The 21,645-nt window shown below is 37.5% G+C and overlaps 1 protein-coding gene, 1 long non-coding RNA gene and 1 pseudogene across 8 annotated transcripts in view; 2 read left to right on the top strand and 1 right to left on the bottom strand.

The window, feature by feature from the left end:
- The window catches only part of LOC129417554 (molybdenum cofactor biosynthesis protein 1), a 187,259-nt gene that overhangs the window by 98,009 nt on the left and 67,605 nt on the right, over nucleotides 1–21,645 (bottom strand). The gene's annotated exons all lie outside the window — the stretch shown is intronic.
- LOC141362618 (5S ribosomal RNA) lies at nucleotides 13,158–13,274 on the top strand (annotated as a pseudogene).
- Nucleotides 17,957–21,310, top strand: LOC141362541 (uncharacterized). The gene is made up of 5 exons (XR_012368288.1): nucleotides 17,957–19,389; nucleotides 19,708–19,805; nucleotides 19,922–20,042; nucleotides 20,123–20,237; nucleotides 20,376–21,310. It is a non-coding gene; the product is annotated as an uncharacterized lncRNA (long non-coding RNA).

Genomic DNA, 21,645 nt, shown 5'->3' with positions numbered 1-21,645 from the left:
CCTCATCAACTCACGCACTTTCATTAACTTGCACAATGGTAACAATAGTGCTGTCCATATTTACATTAACGCGATCTTGTTCCGCTACAGTAGAATAATCAATAGGAGGCACAACTTCAATAGGAGGTACAACTTCATTTTGTACAATATCATCATTACTTTCAGCAATAATATCTACGACAGCCCCCTGTTCTGTCACAATATTGCCGTCTTTCTCTTTCTGCGCCTGCATATTCAAAGGGCACGATTGTCTCATATGACCCTGTTTCCCACAAGTGAAACATTTCATTGAATCTACAGAGATAAAGATCGTATAATCCATTTATCTTTAGCTTCACTGAAACTTCCAAATCTTGGAATTCAGCATTCAAAGTCATGTATGTACAGCGTCTGAATTACATGATATGTTTTAATTCTGGCGTTTTTAAACCTAACGGGATCATTTTAATCGGTCCCATTAGTTTGCCATAACGCACCAGAATACGCTCAAGTGCATCATTAGAGATGAAAGGCGGCACATTAGACAGAATGATTTTTTTCGAGGGGTTAGACAATGGTAGAACCGGAATGAATAAATCTCTCACTGATATGCCATGTTCAACTAAATCATCTACCATATATGTTTCTTTTAGAAAAACCACGACTGCCTTGTTCATTCGTGATGCAGACAAAATGTTTTATGAACCAACTGCATTGCTAATAGCAACTAAACAATCCTCCACCGTCACTGTCTCATCAGACAAACATTTACACCCGTGTCGTGCGGTCAATGCCGCGAAGCCATCAGAATTCGAGCCCATCGCTCTCTCTTAAACCAAAAAAGAGCTCAGCCAGTATACTCTATATTCTAGAAAGGGAACAAAGGAAAAGTTTTGAAAACTCACTCAAGCACGCCGCTCAGCCGCTCACAAACTCTTCTCAAACGCTTCGCACATGCGCAGGAGAGAGAGAGAGAGAGAGAGAGAGAGAGAGAGGCTTAACAGATCTTTATTATTACATTAAATACAGGATTTACAACACTATTATCATATCATTTTCCTTCAACAATAAAACAAAATGAATATATTAAAAAGTGAAACATAAAACTCCATCCATAATAACACATAAAACCTCATTTATACCCCAAATTTCTAAAAAATTCTCAACATTATTAATCAATTTGTAATATGAAAATTCAATTTTTATCCTGCCTTTTACCATACACTTCAACATCATTTCTACATCCGTTGAACCAAGTTCTAGTTCCGTATTTTTCCTAGTTTTCCACATTGCAAGCTTTGCTGTACCAATTAAATACTTTAATAAACACACTTTACCTCTATCAAGCACTTTGTATTTGAGTCCCCCAATAAAAACTTTATGGGAAAACTCCTCCCCAAAACCCTGAAACCAAGCATCAAGCAGCATAAAAAGGCCTCCAAGTCTCCGACATTCTAAGAACAAATGTTCTATAGTTTCTTCACCACTACAAAATCTACAATCCCCCCCAATGGCTGGATTCAGGTGAGCCACATGTCTGTTTGTAGCTATCGCCCTGTGAATAAGCCTCCACTGCAGATCAGCTGTCCGCTTCTCAATAGGAGGCTTATACAGGACTCTCCACCTGTCCCTCACTAGGAAGTCTGGCTCCATTGTCTCTGTCCATTTTGTAAAACTGTGCCTGCTAAGTGAAGTCATATGAAAAACTTTCACTGTGACATAATACAAAGCTTTTTTCGACACAATGTCAAGCTCTTCCAGCTGCGGAGTTTTAAAAGACAATATAGATCCATCACATTCTTCTTCTTGTTCTCTACTAACATTGGGAGAAATCTGTAGCTCTGGAAAACCTCCTTTCGCTGTTGTATGTTTCCCCCAGCAACAAGGCTTCTGTACCTACTTGGCAAAACAGCAAATATCTCATCTCTCAGTTTCGAAGCAATTCTTATTGAGCACAAACCAGATAGTGCTTTAAAAGTGTCCACTGAACTCCAACCACCGTTATCCAATAAATGTCCCAGTTTAGTGACTCCATTCTTAACGAGAGTTCTCCGAATGCTTAATGATGATAAAAACCTGGTCTGAATCAACGGATTATGAAACAAAGGTTCCTCATTAATCCAGTCTCCAAGTTCATCCAAATTTCTCTCCACTTTCAAAACTTTAATCCAAGCTTTTAACAATGATTTGTAAAAAGACGAGAGATTGTCCAGTCTCAACCCATCAATTTTCAATAAAAACAGGTGTTTGTCTAATCCAAGACCTTCAACCTTCTGCAGGAATGCACATGCTGTCTGTGTCCATGATAAATCCTCTTGATAGAGTAACTTCTGCACTGCTTGTAATCGGAAAACAACAATTCGACTCTTTACGTCCACCAGTCCTTGACCTCCTTCGTATACTGGTAAGTACAGCACTGCTGCCCGAGTCCAGTGTTCTCCACTCCAGAAAAAGTCCACAATTGTCCTCTGTATATTACAGATCAAGTCATTTGGTGGTTCCAGAACAATAACTTTATACCACAATGTGGAAGCTGCCAGATTGTTTACCACTAGAACTCTCCCTCTATAGGACAATTGTGGTAATAGCCATTTCCATTTAGACAATCGAGCTACAACCTTCTCCAGCACTCCCTCCCAATTCTTCATTTTAAAACTTTCTTTTCCTAAAAACACCCCTAACACTTTTACACCCTCCCTCCCCCAAATCAATCCTCCTGGAAGTTTCGGAGGTCCGGTATCTCTCCACCTGCCCATTAAAAACCCCTCACTTTTCTCCCAATTAACTCTAGCTGAAGAAGCCATCTCATATTGCCTAATGCTTGTTTCCAAGGCTATAATATCATTTTGTCCTGAAATTAAAACAGTTACATCATCCGCATAAGCGGACATATACACTTTAAAAGTTTCCTTCATACCCGTAATTAAAACACCACCCAAATTTCTCCTTAACTTACACAACAATGGTTCAATTACAAGACTGTATAATTGTCCAGAAAGAGGACAACCCTGTCTAATACCTCTTGTTACTGTTACTGGGGCACTTATTCCTCCACCAACCTTAATTAGCACTGATACATCAGAATATAACAATTTAACATATGAAATAAATTGATCCCCAATTCCAAAACTTTTTAACACATTGAAAAGATAATCATGGTCCACCCTATCAAAGGCTTTTTCCTGATCTATTGACAGGACACCAACATTTAAATCATTTACACAGCCACAATCAATCACATCTCTTAAAAAAAAAATTGTCCATTATTGATCGCTTCGGTATACAATATGTTTGATCTTTATGAATCAACATGTTTAAAACATTTTTAAGCTTATTTGCAATAGATTTTGAGAGTATTTTATAATCTAAACATAATAAAGACACTGGCCTCCAATTCTTTAAATATCCTAAATCTCCTTTTTTTGGTAACAGTGAAATTACAGCCCTTCTACAACTAACAGGAAGAAGTTTATTTTTAAAACATTCTAATACAACTTCATAAAAATCCTCCCCTAATATTCCCCAAAAATGTTTATAAAACTCAGCTGTTAAACCATCAATTCCTGGAGAGCGCCCCCTAGACAACTGCTGCACCGCTTTTGTTAATTCTCCATATGTAATTATACCATCCAAATCTTTTTTATTTTTTTTTCCAACTGTGGTAAATCTTTAAGCAAGTCTTTTGCACTATCATGATCACAATCCTCAGCACTATACAACATAGAATAAAAATCCACCGCCAACCTCCTCATTTCCGTCGGATTTGTTGTTATATTTCCATTTGGGCAACGAAGATGATGCATCTGTTTATACTGAACAGTCTTTTTTTCCAAGTTAAAAAAATATGAAGTTGGAGCGTCCATGTCTTTAATTGAACAGATCCTTGATCTCACAAGTGCCCCTTTCACTTGTTCTTGTAACAAAGTCCCCAGTTCTTTCCTTTTCTTATTTAAAATTTTACTATTGTCCTGTACTCTTTTGTTATTTATCAAATCCTCTTCCAAACACTCAATGTCTTTTTGCAAACTTTGAATAGTTTTTTTCACATTTACAGAATTACAAGCAGAAACATTTTGACAAAACTCTCTAATTTGCACTTTGCCCACATCCCACCATTGACTAAGGCTTTCAAAATCACTTTTTTTTCTTTCCATTTCTCCCAAAACAGCTTAAAACTGTCACAAAAAAGTATATCTTTTAGCAATTTTTCATTAAAATGCCAATAATATCTAGGTTTTGAAATTTGCTTAATATTAAAATCAAAAATGATCAAATGATGATCAGAAAAACCATTCGGCAATATTGATGCACTCATTACCCTATTTTCCACCAACTTACTTAAATAAAACCTATCCAGTCTAGCCCCACTAACCAGATTTTCTACTACTTTCATCCATGTATATCGTCTTACTCCAATATTCCTTCTTCTCCACACATCTACCAAATCATATTTCCCCATTATGTTAGACAGTAATTTACTAGAGTAACTATGTGACTCTTCACCATTCCTATCAATTAGAAAATTAATAGTACAGTTCCAGTCCCCTCCTAACACTAACCAAGTATCATCATCAAAATTTTGAAGCGCTTTATCTAATTGATTAAAAACTCTTACTCTTTCCATCCCATTATTTGGGGCATACACATTAACCAGAACAAAAACATGTCCCCCATACTGTATTTTTAATAAAAGTACCCTTCCTTTTTCAATTTCCTCAGTATATAAAATATTGACATTCAACCCTTTTTTAAATAATATAGCTACTCCCGCACTATTATTTGTCCCATGACTTAATACCAAATTTCCATCCCACCATCTATTCCACTCAATTTCATTATCATCATTGCTATGAGTCTCTTGCAAAAATACAACATTGACCCGATTTATATTTAAAAACTCAGATATTACTGCCAATTTGCCCCTATCTCTTCCTCCATTTATATTTAAAGAGCCCACTTTTAAATTCTCCATAAAAAAGTTGAGATATAAAGTGGACAGAGACAGAAGGACAGAAAGACAACACATAAAAGTCACCCAGTGCTTTTTAGCCATTACTTATTCATTAGAGACGGCCCTTTATTTTTCCTCACCTTCGTAAGAAATTTCTTTAATCTGAATCTCTTTTGTTTGCTCAATGCATCATAACTCACTGTACGCTGCAGTACTTTAATTGAATAAACAAATTTTTCTACATCTGGGAAAAAATCTTTCACCTCTACCACTTTACCAAAGGTTGTATCCAAAAAATCATTAATCTCATCCAACGAATACATCTCCTCCATGTTTTGAGACCCAATCTCAGAGATATCCGAAAGAGTATCATCCTCCCTTAGATCTTCCTCTCTAGCCATCTCAGGACAAACCAGCATACTGTTAATCTCCATAGTAACCACTTCATTCGTCGGAACATCCTCACTTTCCTTACAATCTGATTCAAGACTTTCTCTTATTTCTGTAATCTTGTCAAAAGTCTGTTTTCCATTTCCTACGCTACTACATGATGCAACATCACTTCCATCACTTTCCTTTGTTACATTAAGAGTCGTTTGCTCTCCGTTGGATTCGTTTCTGGCCTCTGAATCAACATTAGGAATCACAGTACGAATCGCACTAGGAGTCATTTGCTCTACATGAGATTCTCTGTTCTCTGAATCAACAGCAGGATTCGATGTATTAACACCGCTACCACCCGCCTTATGTGGACATTTAGACTTTTTATGTCCAACATCTCCACATTCAAAGCACTTTAAACTGCCTGTGCTAGCATAAACCATGTATGTCTTCCCTTCATAAGGAACTCTGAAAGACACATCCAAATCAGGTTGTTTCAGAAACATTATCACCTGTCTCCTAAACGACATTACGTGTTTTAAAGCCGTATGTTTACACCCTAATGGGATCGTTTTTAGCGTACTAGCAAACTTTCCGTACCATAACAATGCACGCTCAATTTCATCATCAGGGATGAACGGGGGAACATTTGAAATTATTACCCTTCGGGTTGGGTTAACTAACGGTGAAATAGCAACAAAAAGTCCACTTACCGAAATCCCGCTGCTTACTAGACGATTAACCAAATTCTCATCCTTTAAGAACACTACCACAGCTTTGTTCATTCTTGACGCTGAAGAAATGTTCTCATATCCAACTTGTTCTCCAATTGATACTAAAACTTCCTCCACTGCCACACTCGATTCAACCTCACACCTGACGCCATGCTGAAGCGATAGTGACGGTGGCACCGGCGCGTCCTCGCCAGGCCGCGATGCCATCCCAACTCCGCCAGCAATCCTCCCGACGCCGCGCCAAACAAATAATTAAGCACTTCACTTCCTATATTCTTACTTATAAATGATGATCCTCAAAATAAGAAGAAATTAAACGGAATAAACAGTAGAAAAACCACTTTCATTTAGTCTCTGCTCGTGAACACTCACGCTCCCCACTCACCCCGCACATGCGCAACAGAGAGAGAGAGAGAGAGAGAGAGAGAGAGAGAGAGAGAGAGAGAGAGAGAGAGAGAGTAATGTAATGGGTAAACCTTTACAATTAATATTGCATTTATGAGATTTTATACTTTCTTTACATTTTTTTGGCCAAAACCACTATATCATCAAAATTTTAACAAAGACCTGGTTTTATTGACACACCCCAAAGAGAACAACGTGGTCAAGCAGAGGACAACCCAGAAGCTATATGCAAAAGGACCCATACTAGGTACTTTTGAATTTGACAAAACCTGGGACTACAGAACAGTCATGAATAAAATTCATGAGGCATTTAAAGGGAAAATTCCATGTGGCGTGAGGTAAGTTTGTTCAAATTAGCTTGTTAGCAGTAGGGGTGTGATGAGATCTTGTGATATTAAAATGTTGCAAGATATTTTGGTATATCTTCTCAAAGGAAAATACTAGAAATTAAATTTGGTTATATTTTAGAGTAGTCAGTGTGCTGCTTGTATAGCAGTATAGATTTACTGTCCTCTAAAATGACTTAACATACAGCAATTAATGTCAAAATAGGTGACAATAAAAGAGTAATGATATCATGCTTGTACTGTGGTGTTTGTATCACATTTCTCCAAACTACTGGCAACTTGTTTTTTGTAGTCTTTCAGTAAAGAAACCTCAGATTCAGAAGCTTACAGTGTGGACGATGAGGAAGATGAGTGGCCACAACAGTTCTCAAGGTCTTGCAAAAAAACATCAGAAAACGACACCTGTGTTTCAGCAAATGGTCAAACCTCAACAGCAGAGCTACCGGCAACAGAGTCCTGTACCATGGCAAGATCAATTTTATCACAGCCAGAGACAGACGGCCAGGCTCCAACTCCAGCTCAACTCCACTCAAATTCCAGCTTTCATCCATCAAGAGTCCAAACCTTGTCCAACAACCAAAAAGATGCCCCAAAAAGCACCCGATCCTCATCACAATGAAATAGCCTCATCTCAGGACGCTGGCAAAATGATTATGGTACTTACATTAATCTCATAAATGACACAGGGAACTACACTGCGACCAAAATGGTCGCATATGCGACCTTTTGAACTGCCGTTGTGACCCTAATTTTTAATGGGTCGCAAATGTGCTACCTAATGTTTTAGACAATATGCTATGATTTACTATGAGCATTTATTAAAACAGAAATGTGGATTTTAAGAATACGTTTTATAATGTGCTCTGAGCCTTCAACACATTGGCTTCATTTTGCGTGAAAGCACGTCGTGTCTCTCCCTATGAGTGTGCGTTCGCGTGCTCTCTGTTTCTCAATGAATTGGGTGGGACGCGAAGCAAGCGCAGTGTCTTCCATGTTTCTGAACTTGCGCAGAGGTCTTTCTTCACTGAGGACACGGGACCCGTATGGTTCCGGGTTTATAATTTAAATGGTCTGTTGGGTCCGGCTAGGTCCTAGTTTAATTACTTTGGGTCCCAAGTCTGATTAATATTGTGTTTATAACCCGAGTCGATCGGAAAACGGCCATGAGCGCTACTGCGCTAAAGCTCGAGTGCGGTTTCTATGGCGATGGTTCTTGTTACGACCACGCGCTGCATTTTTTTTTCTCACATTTTTTTAATAATCTTATTATTAATAAACCATATATTTTCTAAAACCATATACATATTAAGTTTGCACAGAGATTGTAGCAAAAAAGCAGTGCTAATGTCAAGCCAATGCACTGAACGAGTACAGCAATGTAAAGTCTGTCACCGGGACAGCAAGTAGACTTTTAAATCTGAAATAATGAGTGGATTAAGCTTTTTAAATCGGCAAGAGAGAAATAGAAAGATAGAGCAGAAGCAGTCAAAGTGCTAATAGAAATTATTACCATTATAACATCAGTCATAACATCAGTCACATTTATAATCTATAGACCTGCACTGTCTATTAATATACTATACATAGTATTGTAATATATTGAGTTTGATAAAAGGGGTCTAATTGCTTCATATATCAGTAAGTGTTTTCGTGTTGCTTTGACAAACAGTGTCAGCTTTGTTAATGGCAAAGAAAGTTTGGGGTGGTTAGATTAATGAAATATAATGTGAAATTAATATTAATTTTCAATAAATCAAAGTATTGTGTCACACATTATTAGTTCTTCGTCACATGTATAGTAGACCATTATTTGTCAGTAGGTAATGATTGCCCTTTTCACCGGCTACCACCACAAGTAAATTTCAGATCTGTGGGAAACACTGCAACGTTTAAGAAAACAAGGCGGCATGTGGTTTAAAAGATGGCAAGTAAAATAAAAAGCATATCTGTATGCAACACAGTTTCATTATTGTTCATTATTATCCAGAGCGCCTTAATATAACTTGAAAAAAATATGTGCGACCAAATCATATTTTGTGCCAGTAACTGAAAAAGTTGGTAGCGCAAGTGCCACCAGTGGAAAAGGTTAGTGTAGTTCCCTGAAATGACACATCTGATGAAGACTTGTATACAGCTATTATGGCCAGTATTGAGGACCAGACGTAAGTGTAGTTTTTTTTACTGAACTTTTAACATCATTGTCATCTGGAAAAGTGAAAGTATTTTCAAAGTCCTAATGAAGGTCTGCTAGTTTAAGTACCGGTAGGTGGTTTGTAAGTATATGCTTTATAATGCCTGCATATTCTGCAAAATGGGATTAATTTGACTTTATATAAAAAAAGTATGATATGCTCATAACAATTGCATTGATTTCATTATTTTAGTATTACTCGTGAATAAAATAGCTCATGAATAAAATAAGTGCTTGTTATATGTCATGCAACTAAAAATGGTCCAACAGATAACTTTGGACATTTGGACTTTGGTATTTTTACCCTTAGTATAGCCTGTGTTTTAGGAACATTTGTTTACAGTAGTCTTATATGATATAGCTAACTGATTAGAAAAATGATTGGAGTCCAAACAATATTTTCTGAAGCTTTTTTCTGCATTTGTCATTTTTTTAAAAGAACTTAGCGAAAAGATCACACAAACAGGCACGTCCAAATTCAACATCAATCGTGCTGCAGTGCTTGATGGAGCTATTCGAGGGTTTCGGCGAATGTCATACACAGGGGTGATAGTAGAAAAAAATCCTGAGCCTGAACTTTTTTCCCTGGGAGGTAAGCGGGCCCCTAAGCCAAGACATATGCCCTGATCAACACAATTGTCAAGCGGGATCCAGGGGTGTGCTCCCCTGGGAGAATATTTTGATAAATAGTCAGACATGTTTATATATTTATATTCACAAAAGTCACCAGAATCTATAATTTAAGCCTTAAATGATAGATTCTGGTGACTTTTGTGAATATAAATATATAAACATGTCTGAGACGAACAAACCCAATGCAAGCCAATAGCACCTTTTTGTAGAGCAGAGCTCCTGGGCCTGGTAGGCCTGTTCATAAAGGGATAGTTCACCCAAAAATGAAAATTCTGTTATCATCAACTCAATCTCATGTTGTTACAAACCACCATAAATTGCTTTATTCTGATGAACACAAACGAAGATATTTTGAGTAATGTTTGTAACCAAACTGTTCATGTACCCCATTGACTTCCACCATGGTAGGAAAAAAGAATACTAAGGAAGTGATTGGGGTCAATGAACGGTTTGGTTACAAATATTTCTCAAAATATCTTCGTGTTCATCAGAACAAAGCAATTTATGTGGGTTTGTAACAAAATGAGATTAAGTAAATGATGACAGAATTTTCATTTTTGGGTGAACTATCCCTTTAATCCATCCCTGCTTTTAACTAGTCACTTACCTGCATACTTATTGCTTGTATAGCATACCAAGAAAGGTCAGTGGGTGGGAATTATAATACTCCAAAGTAAACTAGGATTTGATTAGTAGCTTAACCATTCACTTAAGGGCACGAACAAGTAGATATTAATTTTTCTGCAAAATATGCACCTTTAATTTTAAATTTTTTACAGTGCAGTTACAGTGCAACAAACTGTATGTAATACAACACTCAATTTGTTTATTCAAAACAATTTGCTATAAGAGAACAAAAATTAGCAATAATTTAAAGTGCTTCAAGAACTGAAAAACAGTGAGAAATAAATAAAAATAAGCAAATACAGTTTACTACAGAAAACATTAGTGCTGAGGCATTTGCAAAATTAACCTTTTTGCTGGCAAGGTGCTGTGTTTTCACACTGCCTGCATCCTCATCATAAAATCGGACCAGTACATTTAAAATCTTATCCATGCTTTTGTCCGTTGCCTCATCAATGTTAAGTGAAAACATGGTATTCTTCAGCTTGTCGGACAAATTTCTTTTAAATTCTGGCGCGATGCCGTGTGTAATGAGATAACCCGCATGCTGCCTCGAGACAGACAGATGCGTCAGAGCGAGTTTATCCTCCGCTAATTTCTTACACAAAGTGACGAGTGGATGAGCGATTGTAAACGACAGATCAAACTCGGCAATGAAGGAGCACAAGCGAATTTTTAAATCAGCCACGCGATCGGTCATTGAGGGTCGGATATCTGCTGTGACGTGTGTTTAATTGCTCTGACAGCTGCTTGATGACTAGGGTCTAACTCGTGCCGTGGCAGCACTTTTTTCCCGCTAGTGCCATATAATATTTTCCTTGCGCACAAAGTGCAGAAACATGCTCCTGGTTGCCGGAGTTTTTGACACCAGCTTCCAAAGGGCTTTTCGTCTCTACCCACCTCCTCTATCCAAGACCAGCGCCATTTATTCTTTATACCCTTATCGACAAGTTTGGTGTCTTCTCCTAGCTTCATAAAGTTGCACTCCATGACTTTGGTTACGTTTCGCGTTGCCAGTGTGGGAAACACATTCGTAGTGTATGGGAAAACAAAACAAATTTGCACGTGGACTGGAGTGACTGCTGAATCAATCTGATTGGCCAAAACCCAAGACCAGCCCCTACCCTATTACCGATTGGCTGAAGTAGGCCTACTGGTGTGGTTTAAAGTGAAAGCACCTCTCAGATCACGCAAACTCGAACTTTTTTTTTGCAGACACGTCTTTACGCCGGAAATCCGGCGTGGCGCCGGAGCGCTATCAGGCATGCATACAACCCAAACCACACAATGTCAATTTAATTCTCTGATGACAAGGGAACAACTGCAGAGGCTGTTGATCTTGGTGGCCCCCGACATGAATTTTTAAGGCTGCTAATGGAAGCACTTTCTCACTCTGAGACATTTGAGGGACACTTGAACTTGGCTCTTGATTCTTTTGGTATGTATAATTGTATTAAGTTAAAAGAACAATAATATTAAAGTGGCCAGATTCATTTTATATTTGAGGAGCTCTTTTCCAAAACGCAATAAACGCTGTGTGCGCGTGTGAGGTTAACACAAACAGTGTGTAGACGAGAGAGAGAGAGAGAGAGAGAGAGAGAGAGAGACTTTGACTTTTAAAAACCTTTTAATCCACAACACTAGATCAAGGTAAAATGTTTCATATAGCTATTAGCCGTGTACACACACGTACAAATATAAACAAAAAAAAACACACATTCATTTAACCACAGAAAAAAAATAATAATTAATAATAATTATAAAAAAAATACCAATTAAAAATCAATTCTCCAAAATCACCTACTACAACCAGTGCTTCTTTAACACCCCACCTCCAATTAAAGAAAAGCACATTGTCAATATGCTTGTAATAAGTATACTCAATAACAATCCGTGATTCCACTAAGGACTTAAATAGGGATACCAAACCTATATCTTTTCCTGCATTATTCTCCTGATGAGTTTTCAGAATTGCTAATTTTGCTTGACCAATTACAAAATTAGCGAGAACAGACTGCTCTTGTGTAGATCTACTGTAGTGGCATCCCAATATAAATAAGCTATTAGTATACAGAACCCCCAACCTTGTAATTATTTCTCTTAATAATACAAAAAGAGGTACAAGTCTGGAGCAATCACAAAACATATGAAAAACAGTGTCTGAAGCACCACAAAAGGGATAGTTTGATGTAACATTCTCATTCACCTTCGCAATGAACCGATTAGAAGCAATAATACAATGAATCAACCTCCACTGGAGGTATCCACATCTCTTGGGGATGGGAGATTTATACAAAAGTCTCCAAGATGGAGAAAGTTCATCAGATAAAATGAGATCTCCATTTAGTATCAATTTTTCCTTTCAGTTGATTCAAAAATAAGGTTTTAACACATATATGATACAATTTCTTTTTCTCAATACATTCAAACACCAATTCACCATAACCCTTTAGTAAGGACACACAATCAATATTTTCATCAATTCCATACATTTTGGGAAACACTTTTAACTGCGGAAAAGTCTGCAAGACAACACCATTTTTTAAAACATGATTTACAAAATTGTCAATCGATAGAGGAAGGGATGCTTTAAATACCCTAACAAAACCTTCTATAATTCTTAAAGAGATAGATAGAGAGAGAGAGAGAGAGAGAGAGAGAGAGAGAGAGAGAGAGAGAGAGAGAGAGAGAGAATTTGAATTTTAACATCGCTTTATTACATACAAAACCATATCACAAACCTAAAATACAATAAGCACCAATGTGACTTATAAAAAATTCACACTGAAAAAGTAAAAACCAAATCACCCTCAATTAGGCAACATAACGCCTCATCACAACACCAAGGGGCGGTTTCCCGGACAGGGATTAGACTAGTCCTAGACTTAAACACTTTTTTGCTTTAAGAGCAGGCCAGCAGCCATATCACCCTGTAGCCCAAGACAGCTTGCCCACTGAAGCTAAGCAGGGTTGAGCCTGGTCAGTACTTGGATGGGAGACCACCTGGGAAATCCAGGTTGCTGCTGGTAGAGGTGTTAGTGAGACCAGCAGGGGGTGCTCATCCTGTGGTCTGTGTGGGTCCTAACACCCCAGTATAGTGACAGGGACACTATACTGTCAAAAAGCACCGTCTTTCGGATGAGACGTTAAACCGAGGTCCTGACTCTCTGTGGTCGTTAAAAATCCCAGGATGTTATTCGAAAAGAGTAGGGGTGTGCCCCGGCATCCTGGCCAAACTTGCCCATTGGCCTACTAATCATCCCCCATAGATACTAATCATTGGCTATATCACTCTGTCTCCTCTCCACTAATAAGCTGGTGTGTGGTGGGCGTTCTGGCGCAATATGGCTGCCGTCGCATCATCCAGGTGGATGCTGCACATTGGTGGTGGTTGAGGAGATTCCCCCATTCATATGTAAAGCGCTTTGAGTACTGAGAAAAGCGCTATATAAATGTAACTAATTAATTATTAATTAAGAGCTCTCCAAACTGAAAACAACTTTCACTTACAGATCTTAAAATACATCAGGGCCCTTTGTTTTACTTCAAGATGCACACAGGTAATGTTTTTAGTAAGGCATGTTGTTTAAAACTAGTTATATTTCCTAATTAAACTAAGGCCTAGTCCTGGATTAAGCTAATCCTGGTCCAGGAAACCGCCCCCAAATGTTTTCAAAAGTGACAAAATCGTCCACCAGCTTATAATAATTAAAATCAATCAAAATCCTTGATTGCACCATGTTCGAAAATATAACACTAATATCTTGACTCAAATTTTGCTCAATTTTCTTTTTCCTACTCATGTAGACTGCCATTTTAGCTTGGCCCAAGACAAAGTTTAGCATCTGGCATAGATATTTTCTTTTCGCCACATACTTAAAACCTAGAATAAAAACTTCCTGAGAGAGCACTTCCTTGCACCTGCCAAAAATATTCCCCACCAGATTAAACAAAGGTTGTAATCTGGAACAAAGCAAAAACACATGAAAGAGGGTCTCTCTCTCTCTCGGCACAAAAGGGACAAGCAACATTAACATCAAGATTCAGAATTGAAATAAAAGTATTCACAGCAATAGCACCGTGTATCACCCTCCACTGTAAATCACCTATCTTTTTGGCCAACGGTGGTTTGTACAATGCCCTCCACTCAGGTTTCATATCTGCATCCAAATTAAAAAAGCGCGCCAAGGAGTATCAACTTTCATATTTAAAGCCTTTTTGTTAAAAACAATCACACAATGCTTATAAAGTGTTTTTCCAGCACAAGAAAAAAAATCCACATTCTCAAATTCAACAGAATCCAAAAAAACACCAGAAAAACCTACCAAGTCCAATGAGATAAACAAATCAGGAAAGGAGTCCATAAGGTTGTCTTTCACAAATCCAGCACAAAGTTCTTTCAGCAAAGTCCTTTCTGATGACATGAGTGCTGACTGCCACTTTGACAGAAGCTGTGCAACTAAGCGGGTTGATCTAATCTTCAAACATTGGGCTACCGCCTCTTCATTCTTAAAATCAGGTCTGGATATATCCAATAAGTGGCCCAAGGTGATGATTTTATTTTCAATGAGTACCTCATTGAGTCCCGGAAAATAAGCATTTTCAAATAAATTCAAACGTGATCCATGAATTAACGGTTCTTGTAGGAGCCAATGGAGAGATTTCAAATTGTCTGTTTGTTTAAAGTCAAAAAGACTCCAAACTTTAAGAGTGTTCCTGTAAAATACTGGCAAGGTAGAAAAGTTCAACTTCAAAGGGTCCATTAGAAAAATAGTTCTATCCAATCCCAAGCTTTCTGTCTTACGTAAAACCACATAAGCAGCAGCACACCATTTTAAGCTACTTGAACCCATTAGCAACCTTTGAACAAACTGCAACCGGAAAGTTGCTAATCTGCTTTGTAGATGTATTAAGCCATGTCCACCATTCTCTTTGGGTAAAAATAAAATGCTCTGTGGGACCCAGTGCATCTTATCCCAAAAAAAATCAACCAATAAAGCTTGAATCTTTGTTATCAACTGAATAGGAGGGTCAACACACATCAATTTATGCCATAATGAGGACGCAACCAAGTTGTTAATGATTAAGATGCGCCCCCTGAATGACATTGCTGGCAATAAATACTTCCATTTATTGAGACGCCAGTCTGACCGGGAGAGCGCACTGGAACTGCCGCCAGGGAGCAAGCGGCAACCGGCGCCACCAGCGCGCCTGACTAGCCGCCTTGTGGGTTGATGAGTCTGAAGAACTGGGCTGGTAGGACTCGGCAGATGGAGGCAGTGGCGTATCGTCTTCCTCAACTCTTGCTTTTTTAAATAACACATTAAAGAAACTTTAGCCATTGTGGCAATCTTAATATTAGCTAAAAAAGCAGTTAGCAAAGTTAGCTGGCTGGCTGCCAGAGCCCGTCGCTCCCCACAGAGTCTACCTGCCAGAAACCCTAGCAACCAATTACGTTCCGGAGGCTTCCTACAACTTGCTTTAACAACTCCATTTTATTTTATACACACACCGGTCAACAATAAATCCGGATTATATTAATATATTTTCTTAAATACATTTGAATAATAAAAATAAACAAAAAATGTATTTTGATTAAACTTGCCTGGGCGGGCCAGGGAGTTATGTGGGCGGGCCAGTGCCGCCCTGGCCCATTACTGGCTACGCCCCTGTGACATGGGTCTAAAAAACATTTCATAAAATACAGAGTTTTAGAGGTATCATCTTCAGATTTAAAACAGAACATGGTCAGACCTGTGGCTTTATCTGCAGAGCATTTCTAGATTGCTCCAAGGCCAGTTTCATTTAGATTTTCATAACAATATTTCATACATGTTTGATGGAGTTAATAAAAAAGTATAATTTAAGCTCTCTATAACAACCTTTTTCATTATGACAGTAACTAATTTTCACCTCTTAATAAACTTCCAAGTGTCTGCTTTCAAATGAGACTAAACTTATGTTTTTAGTGCAAAGACTTCATAAACTGTATCTATTTTAGTTTGGCTATGACAGTTTTTGTGGGGGGGTTCAGAAAATGGAAAGAGGGTTAACAGGTTTTAAGCATCTTGGAGATATCAAACAGATCTCTAATCAAATAAACAATCAAAAATCGATCTACCGGGAATGCAATAAGTCTGATCAGTATGGACTACACACTCCATTACCCCTGCCAACCTATTGGCCAATGCTTTGGAGAGCAGTTTATAGTCGGTACAAAGTAACGAAACAGGTCGCCAACACCTAATATCTATTAGGTCGCCTTTCTTCGGGAGGAGGGTTAGCACTGCTCTACGGCATCTCAAAGGTAGTTGGCCTTCCGCCAAACTCTCACTCAGTACATCCAGCAAATCTTTGCACAGTACTGACCAGAAAGACTTGTAAAAGTCAACTGGTAATCCGTCGAGTCCTGGAGCCTTCCCAGACTCCATGCCTTGTAAGGCTTTATACACTTCCTCCATTCTCAAATCACCTGAGATTTCGGTGTTGCCTTCTTGCGACAGCTGAGGCAAATCATCAAAAAAAGTACTATCATCTTTAAAATTATCCCCAATCTCATCTTGATATAAATTTTCATTAAAAAAAGCCGCTCTCCTTCGAATGTCTGCAGGGTCTGTTAAAAAAGTGCCAAATTCAGAGCTTAAGGCATGAATTGCCCCACTCTGCCCATTTTTCTTTTCTAAATTAAAAAAGAATTTTGATGGAGCATCCATCTGGTTTACCCTCTGGAACCGTGACCTGACCAGAGCCCCTTGCGTCTTAGTTCCCAGCAAATCAGCTAACTGGGTCTTTTTGTTTGCCAATACGTCTACAAAATTGCGATCACCAGTTTGTTCAACCAATTTTTGCAAATTTAAAATTTCAGTCTCCAAGATGTTCATATTAAAATTAGTCTCTCTAGTGACGTTTTGCGTATACTGTACACAAAATTGTTTTATTTGGGCTTTGCCATAATCCCACCACTGCCAACGACTTAAATGAGGCTTTTGTGTTCCTAAAATCTGACCAAAACAATTTAAATGTGTCCTTAAAATATTAAAACTGCCAATATGCACTCCTTGGCTTTATAGAATTAACAAACACAAAACACTGTACCATGCTATGATCAGAGAAACCCAATGGAGTGATCATACATCTCCTTACAATATTACATTGGTGCTTAAAACAATAAAAATGATCCAGTCTAGCAAGAGAAATCATGTTATCACGCACATGAGTCCACGTATACTGTCTCTGTGTCCCATTAAATTGCCTCCAAATATCACATAACTCATGCGTCTTAATGAGTTGGATTAAACGATTTCGAGAAGGCATATGAGGCTCAACGTGGTTCCTGTCCAGATTTGACATTGTACAATTAAAATCTCCACCCAGAAAAAAGTAATCATCACCACAAACATTCTGTAATGTGGAACATAATGAGTTTAAAAATAAAACTCTTTCCACTCCTGACGTTGGAATATATACACAAATAAAAACAAAGGAAAAATTATCAAAAGTGGCTCTTACTCTTAAAAGTCTTCCCTTTACTATTTCATCCACCTGATAAGAGGATGGAGTAAAATTTTATAGCGAAAAGAATGACAACTCCTCCGCTGAATGAAGTATTATGACTCAGGACAGAGACCCCATTCCACTCTCTTGCCCAATCAACAGCATTACTTAAATCACTATGCGTCTCTTGCATCAAACAGACATCAATTTTTCTTTGTTTAATCAACTCAAACATTTCTGCTCTTTTTTCATTTCTCTGGCTCCGTTAACATTCATCGTTGCAATATTAACTTCACACATATTCAGAAAAAGAAAAAGAAATAAAAAGAACACCATTCTACGTGAATATATCACATCGAAGGCTAAAAAACTAAACTTTGTCTTCTCCATCATTAGTATTGTCAGCAGTGAGCTTCCTCATTTCTATTTTCTTCAATCTGTACACCTCTTTGTAAATAAACCCTCTGACATAAACAGTGTAGTTTTATTTACAAACTGCTCATTGTCAGAAAAGAACTGATTTACATGTACCCCTCTCTTATTTTTGGCGGCTCTAAGAAAGAGTTTAATGTCATCTACATCATAGTTCACAGCAAAATCACCAGTGTTAAATTTTCAGGGATGGAGTTAAATACACAGTGTTGATGCTGTTTTAACACTATCTGGTAATAAAATAACACTGCCATTGCTAGGCCAGTGTTATATTCACGACAGTGTCAGTGTAAAACAAGGGTGTTATCAGATTTCACTCTGAGCGGTGTAAATCAAGCCACGCCTCCACATATCCTGTCAGGGATTTTACCGCCATTTTCTTTCAAAGGAGGACTGAAGAGAGCAGGTAAGTCTCATAGTATTCACATGGTTTAGCTAAATTAAACTGTTATTTCTCTGTCTGACTCTACGCAGCCATATGCCAAAAAAACTAAATAAGAGATTTTTCCCATTTTATTTCCACTTTGTTCATTATTTGGTTCAGTTTAATCAGAGCTACCTTGTGTTACGTTGTTCCCTTGTTAGTTTAGTATATAGTTAAACTGCTAGCTAAAAGTTTTAAGCAAGAAGGATAATATTAACAGGAGATATGAACGAAAGAATTGAACCATGATAAAACGTGACATGCACTACAAATTGAAGGTGTGAAATTAAGTTAAATGAAAGCTCGTTTATTCACCATATGATGCTCGTTATGAGGTAATCATATAGACTAGATACCGTGAGTTAACGAGGTCGTTTACATGCACTTGAGTGCACGGATATCGGTTAATTATTCAAATTACTGAAAAACACGGAGAAAACCGCAACCGCATCGTGTGGGTTTCTAAGATGTATGCAAACAGGGGAAATATCGCCACTAACAATTGATTATACCTCAGAATATATCATCATTTGTATGCACAGATTGCTGGATTGGATGCATTGTGTGTTGTAAGCTTTTCGTGGCGCTAGATGTCAGACAGATGCAAATGGCAAATACATACGAAAGTGTAAAACGTGTATGGCGAACATTTGTTTTTCTGTCATTATAGATGCTAGTTTGGTGAAAGTACACACTGAGTGCTTCAAATCATTCAGAAGAGATGCTGTTTATTAAAGAAGACCTGACATGGATGAATTAAACGGCTGCTAATACTTATAAATTCATTACAGAAGGTAAGTTTATATATTTATATATATAAATAATTTTATTTGACATAATTGAACAGTTAACCAATCTTTTTAGTATATGTAGTTTTGTACATATTATGGTTATTAATCTGGCAAGAAAGTCTCATGACCTGCTGCCAACTTTAATAAAAATATATTATCTTCTCATACATCGTTTTGCTATTGGTATCATATTAAATAGCAATCAAATTGATTACTATTTTGAAAATGTATAAATGAATATTCATATTGTCTTGAGTGCTGTTTTTAATGTAAAAAGAATGTTGAGTTTTCAGAGTCTTTATTGTCATTTTTTTGTGATAGGACCCTACCTGACTATATCTGAATACGGCATACCCATGAATTCTGGAACTGTTATTCCTTAACCCAGTTTGGAGGATAAGAGCTTACCAACTAGTTATGTGAGTACACACAGTCTCTAACAGTATTATACTGAGATGGTTTTGATTCAAAAAACGGTTAAAACTGCACCCTTTTTGGTATTTTCTTGACTCTTTTTGTCTTTGAAAATCTGCAGAAATATGCTGAGGTGATATATTGCAAAATAGCCAACATACAACAATTAAAGGATAATTGCAGACTACATCCTGATGAAGATATGGATGACCCTCTGTCTGGTCAACAGGAGTTTAAATATGGTAAGTGTAAATGGGTTTGTTACTTTTACGGTTTTAAAGTTTAACTGTATACTCATGGTGTTTAAATTCTGTTTTGCTAGGACGGGACAGTTATGTGGCAGCTCTTCCCTGGCTCATTCACCTCTTGCCTTCATTTGTGAAAGGAAGAAAGACTGGAGAGGGTCAATGTGCATCTGAAGCTACTGATTGTGCTGTGTAAGTTTTTTTGGTATTTTGTTCTAGTTATTTATTCAGCAGTTAGTTTGGTTGCATTGTTCACCCCATGTAAAAGCATACAAGTTCATAAATACACATCAAATACATTCATCAAATATACTCTTTTAAAACACTTAGGTGATGAGCATCAATCCATGCTTTGAGGGGGATGAATCAGCACAGCCCTGCCTGCTCTTCGTTGGGAACAGAAGTTGCATCCACTGATGCAGCCTTCCACTACATCATGAGTAAAACAACTACAGAACTAATACCAGGTTGGAACGTATTTAAGAAAAATGAAACGTCTTTTGAATTGAAATGTCTGTTTTGTTATGGAAAAATCTTTAGTATTGTGAAGGATAAGCATTTCTGCCTGCCAGTAAGGTAATTGCAGTGTATTTTGATGTTCAGGTTTTGAGTAGGGTGGTTAATTTTTTTAACTCATTTGATTTATTAAAGACCTTATAAAAGTGGTTTTCATGTCCCTGCGCTGTGGTATAAGATAACTTTCATTATTCCATACTGTATTCTGTTTCTAATTGTAGCTGAGGTATTTAAATAAGAAGTGTGAAATGCAAAGTGTTGTGTGTATCAATGTAAATATTAAATGTGATGCACTTTAATAAAAAGGTTTTGCAAAGGTCAGTGTTTCCGCTATATACATTCAACCGTGGCGGCCCGCCACTCCTAAAACATCCCCGCCACGCCTGCGGTTGTGGATAGAAGGGATACAGCAAACGAAATCTCGTTGGATGAGCACTGTTTTATCCTAATCCTTCAAGCAAACCCAACTTTAAACACAAAATTTCACACGATTGTAGGATGTATTTGTATCTAATTTAGCCAGAACCGCTGTTTTCATCCTAATAATCCTACCTCCAAATCTAATCCTTAACTTTTTGGCATTTGCTGTATACCTTCTAGACAAAACCCACGGCGGCAGCTCGCAAAAAAGCTACCGAAATGTCCGCTCTGCCAGACTGGCTGTCTAGAAATAAATTCCTTTCTGGATTCGCGTTGTTCACTCATTTATAAATAAATCTCCTAAAATATCATAATTTCCTCCATGGGTTTAGTTTCATGCACATATAGATTTAAATCAACAGAGGATGATTAAGCTACGTCTCTGTTTTGAGAAATAATAATAAAATAAATAAGCCTATACGAAATATGTTGCACTTAAATAATTATTAAATTATTAAATTGACAAAACGAATAAAAAAGTTTCTGTTCTTTTTTTGTGACGCGCTCTAAAACCAAAGCAGCAGAAAGCACGTCATGTTTTTAATGATTATAAATAAGCACAATGTTTTCTCCTTATTGTGAGTTTACACAAATAAAAATACATCATTTGAAGTTTCGAATGTTGTTTTACTTTTATCTTTATGACTATAAATTTAGGGTAATT

The sequence above is a fragment of the Misgurnus anguillicaudatus genome, unplaced genomic scaffold, assembly GCF_027580225.2.
Source record: "Misgurnus anguillicaudatus unplaced genomic scaffold, ASM2758022v2 HiC_scaffold_28, whole genome shotgun sequence".
In the NCBI taxonomy this organism is placed as follows: Eukaryota; Metazoa; Chordata; class Actinopteri; order Cypriniformes; family Cobitidae; genus Misgurnus; species Misgurnus anguillicaudatus.
Note: the sequence above shows the minus strand (reverse complement) of the source record. Positions and strands in the feature narration are given on the sequence as shown.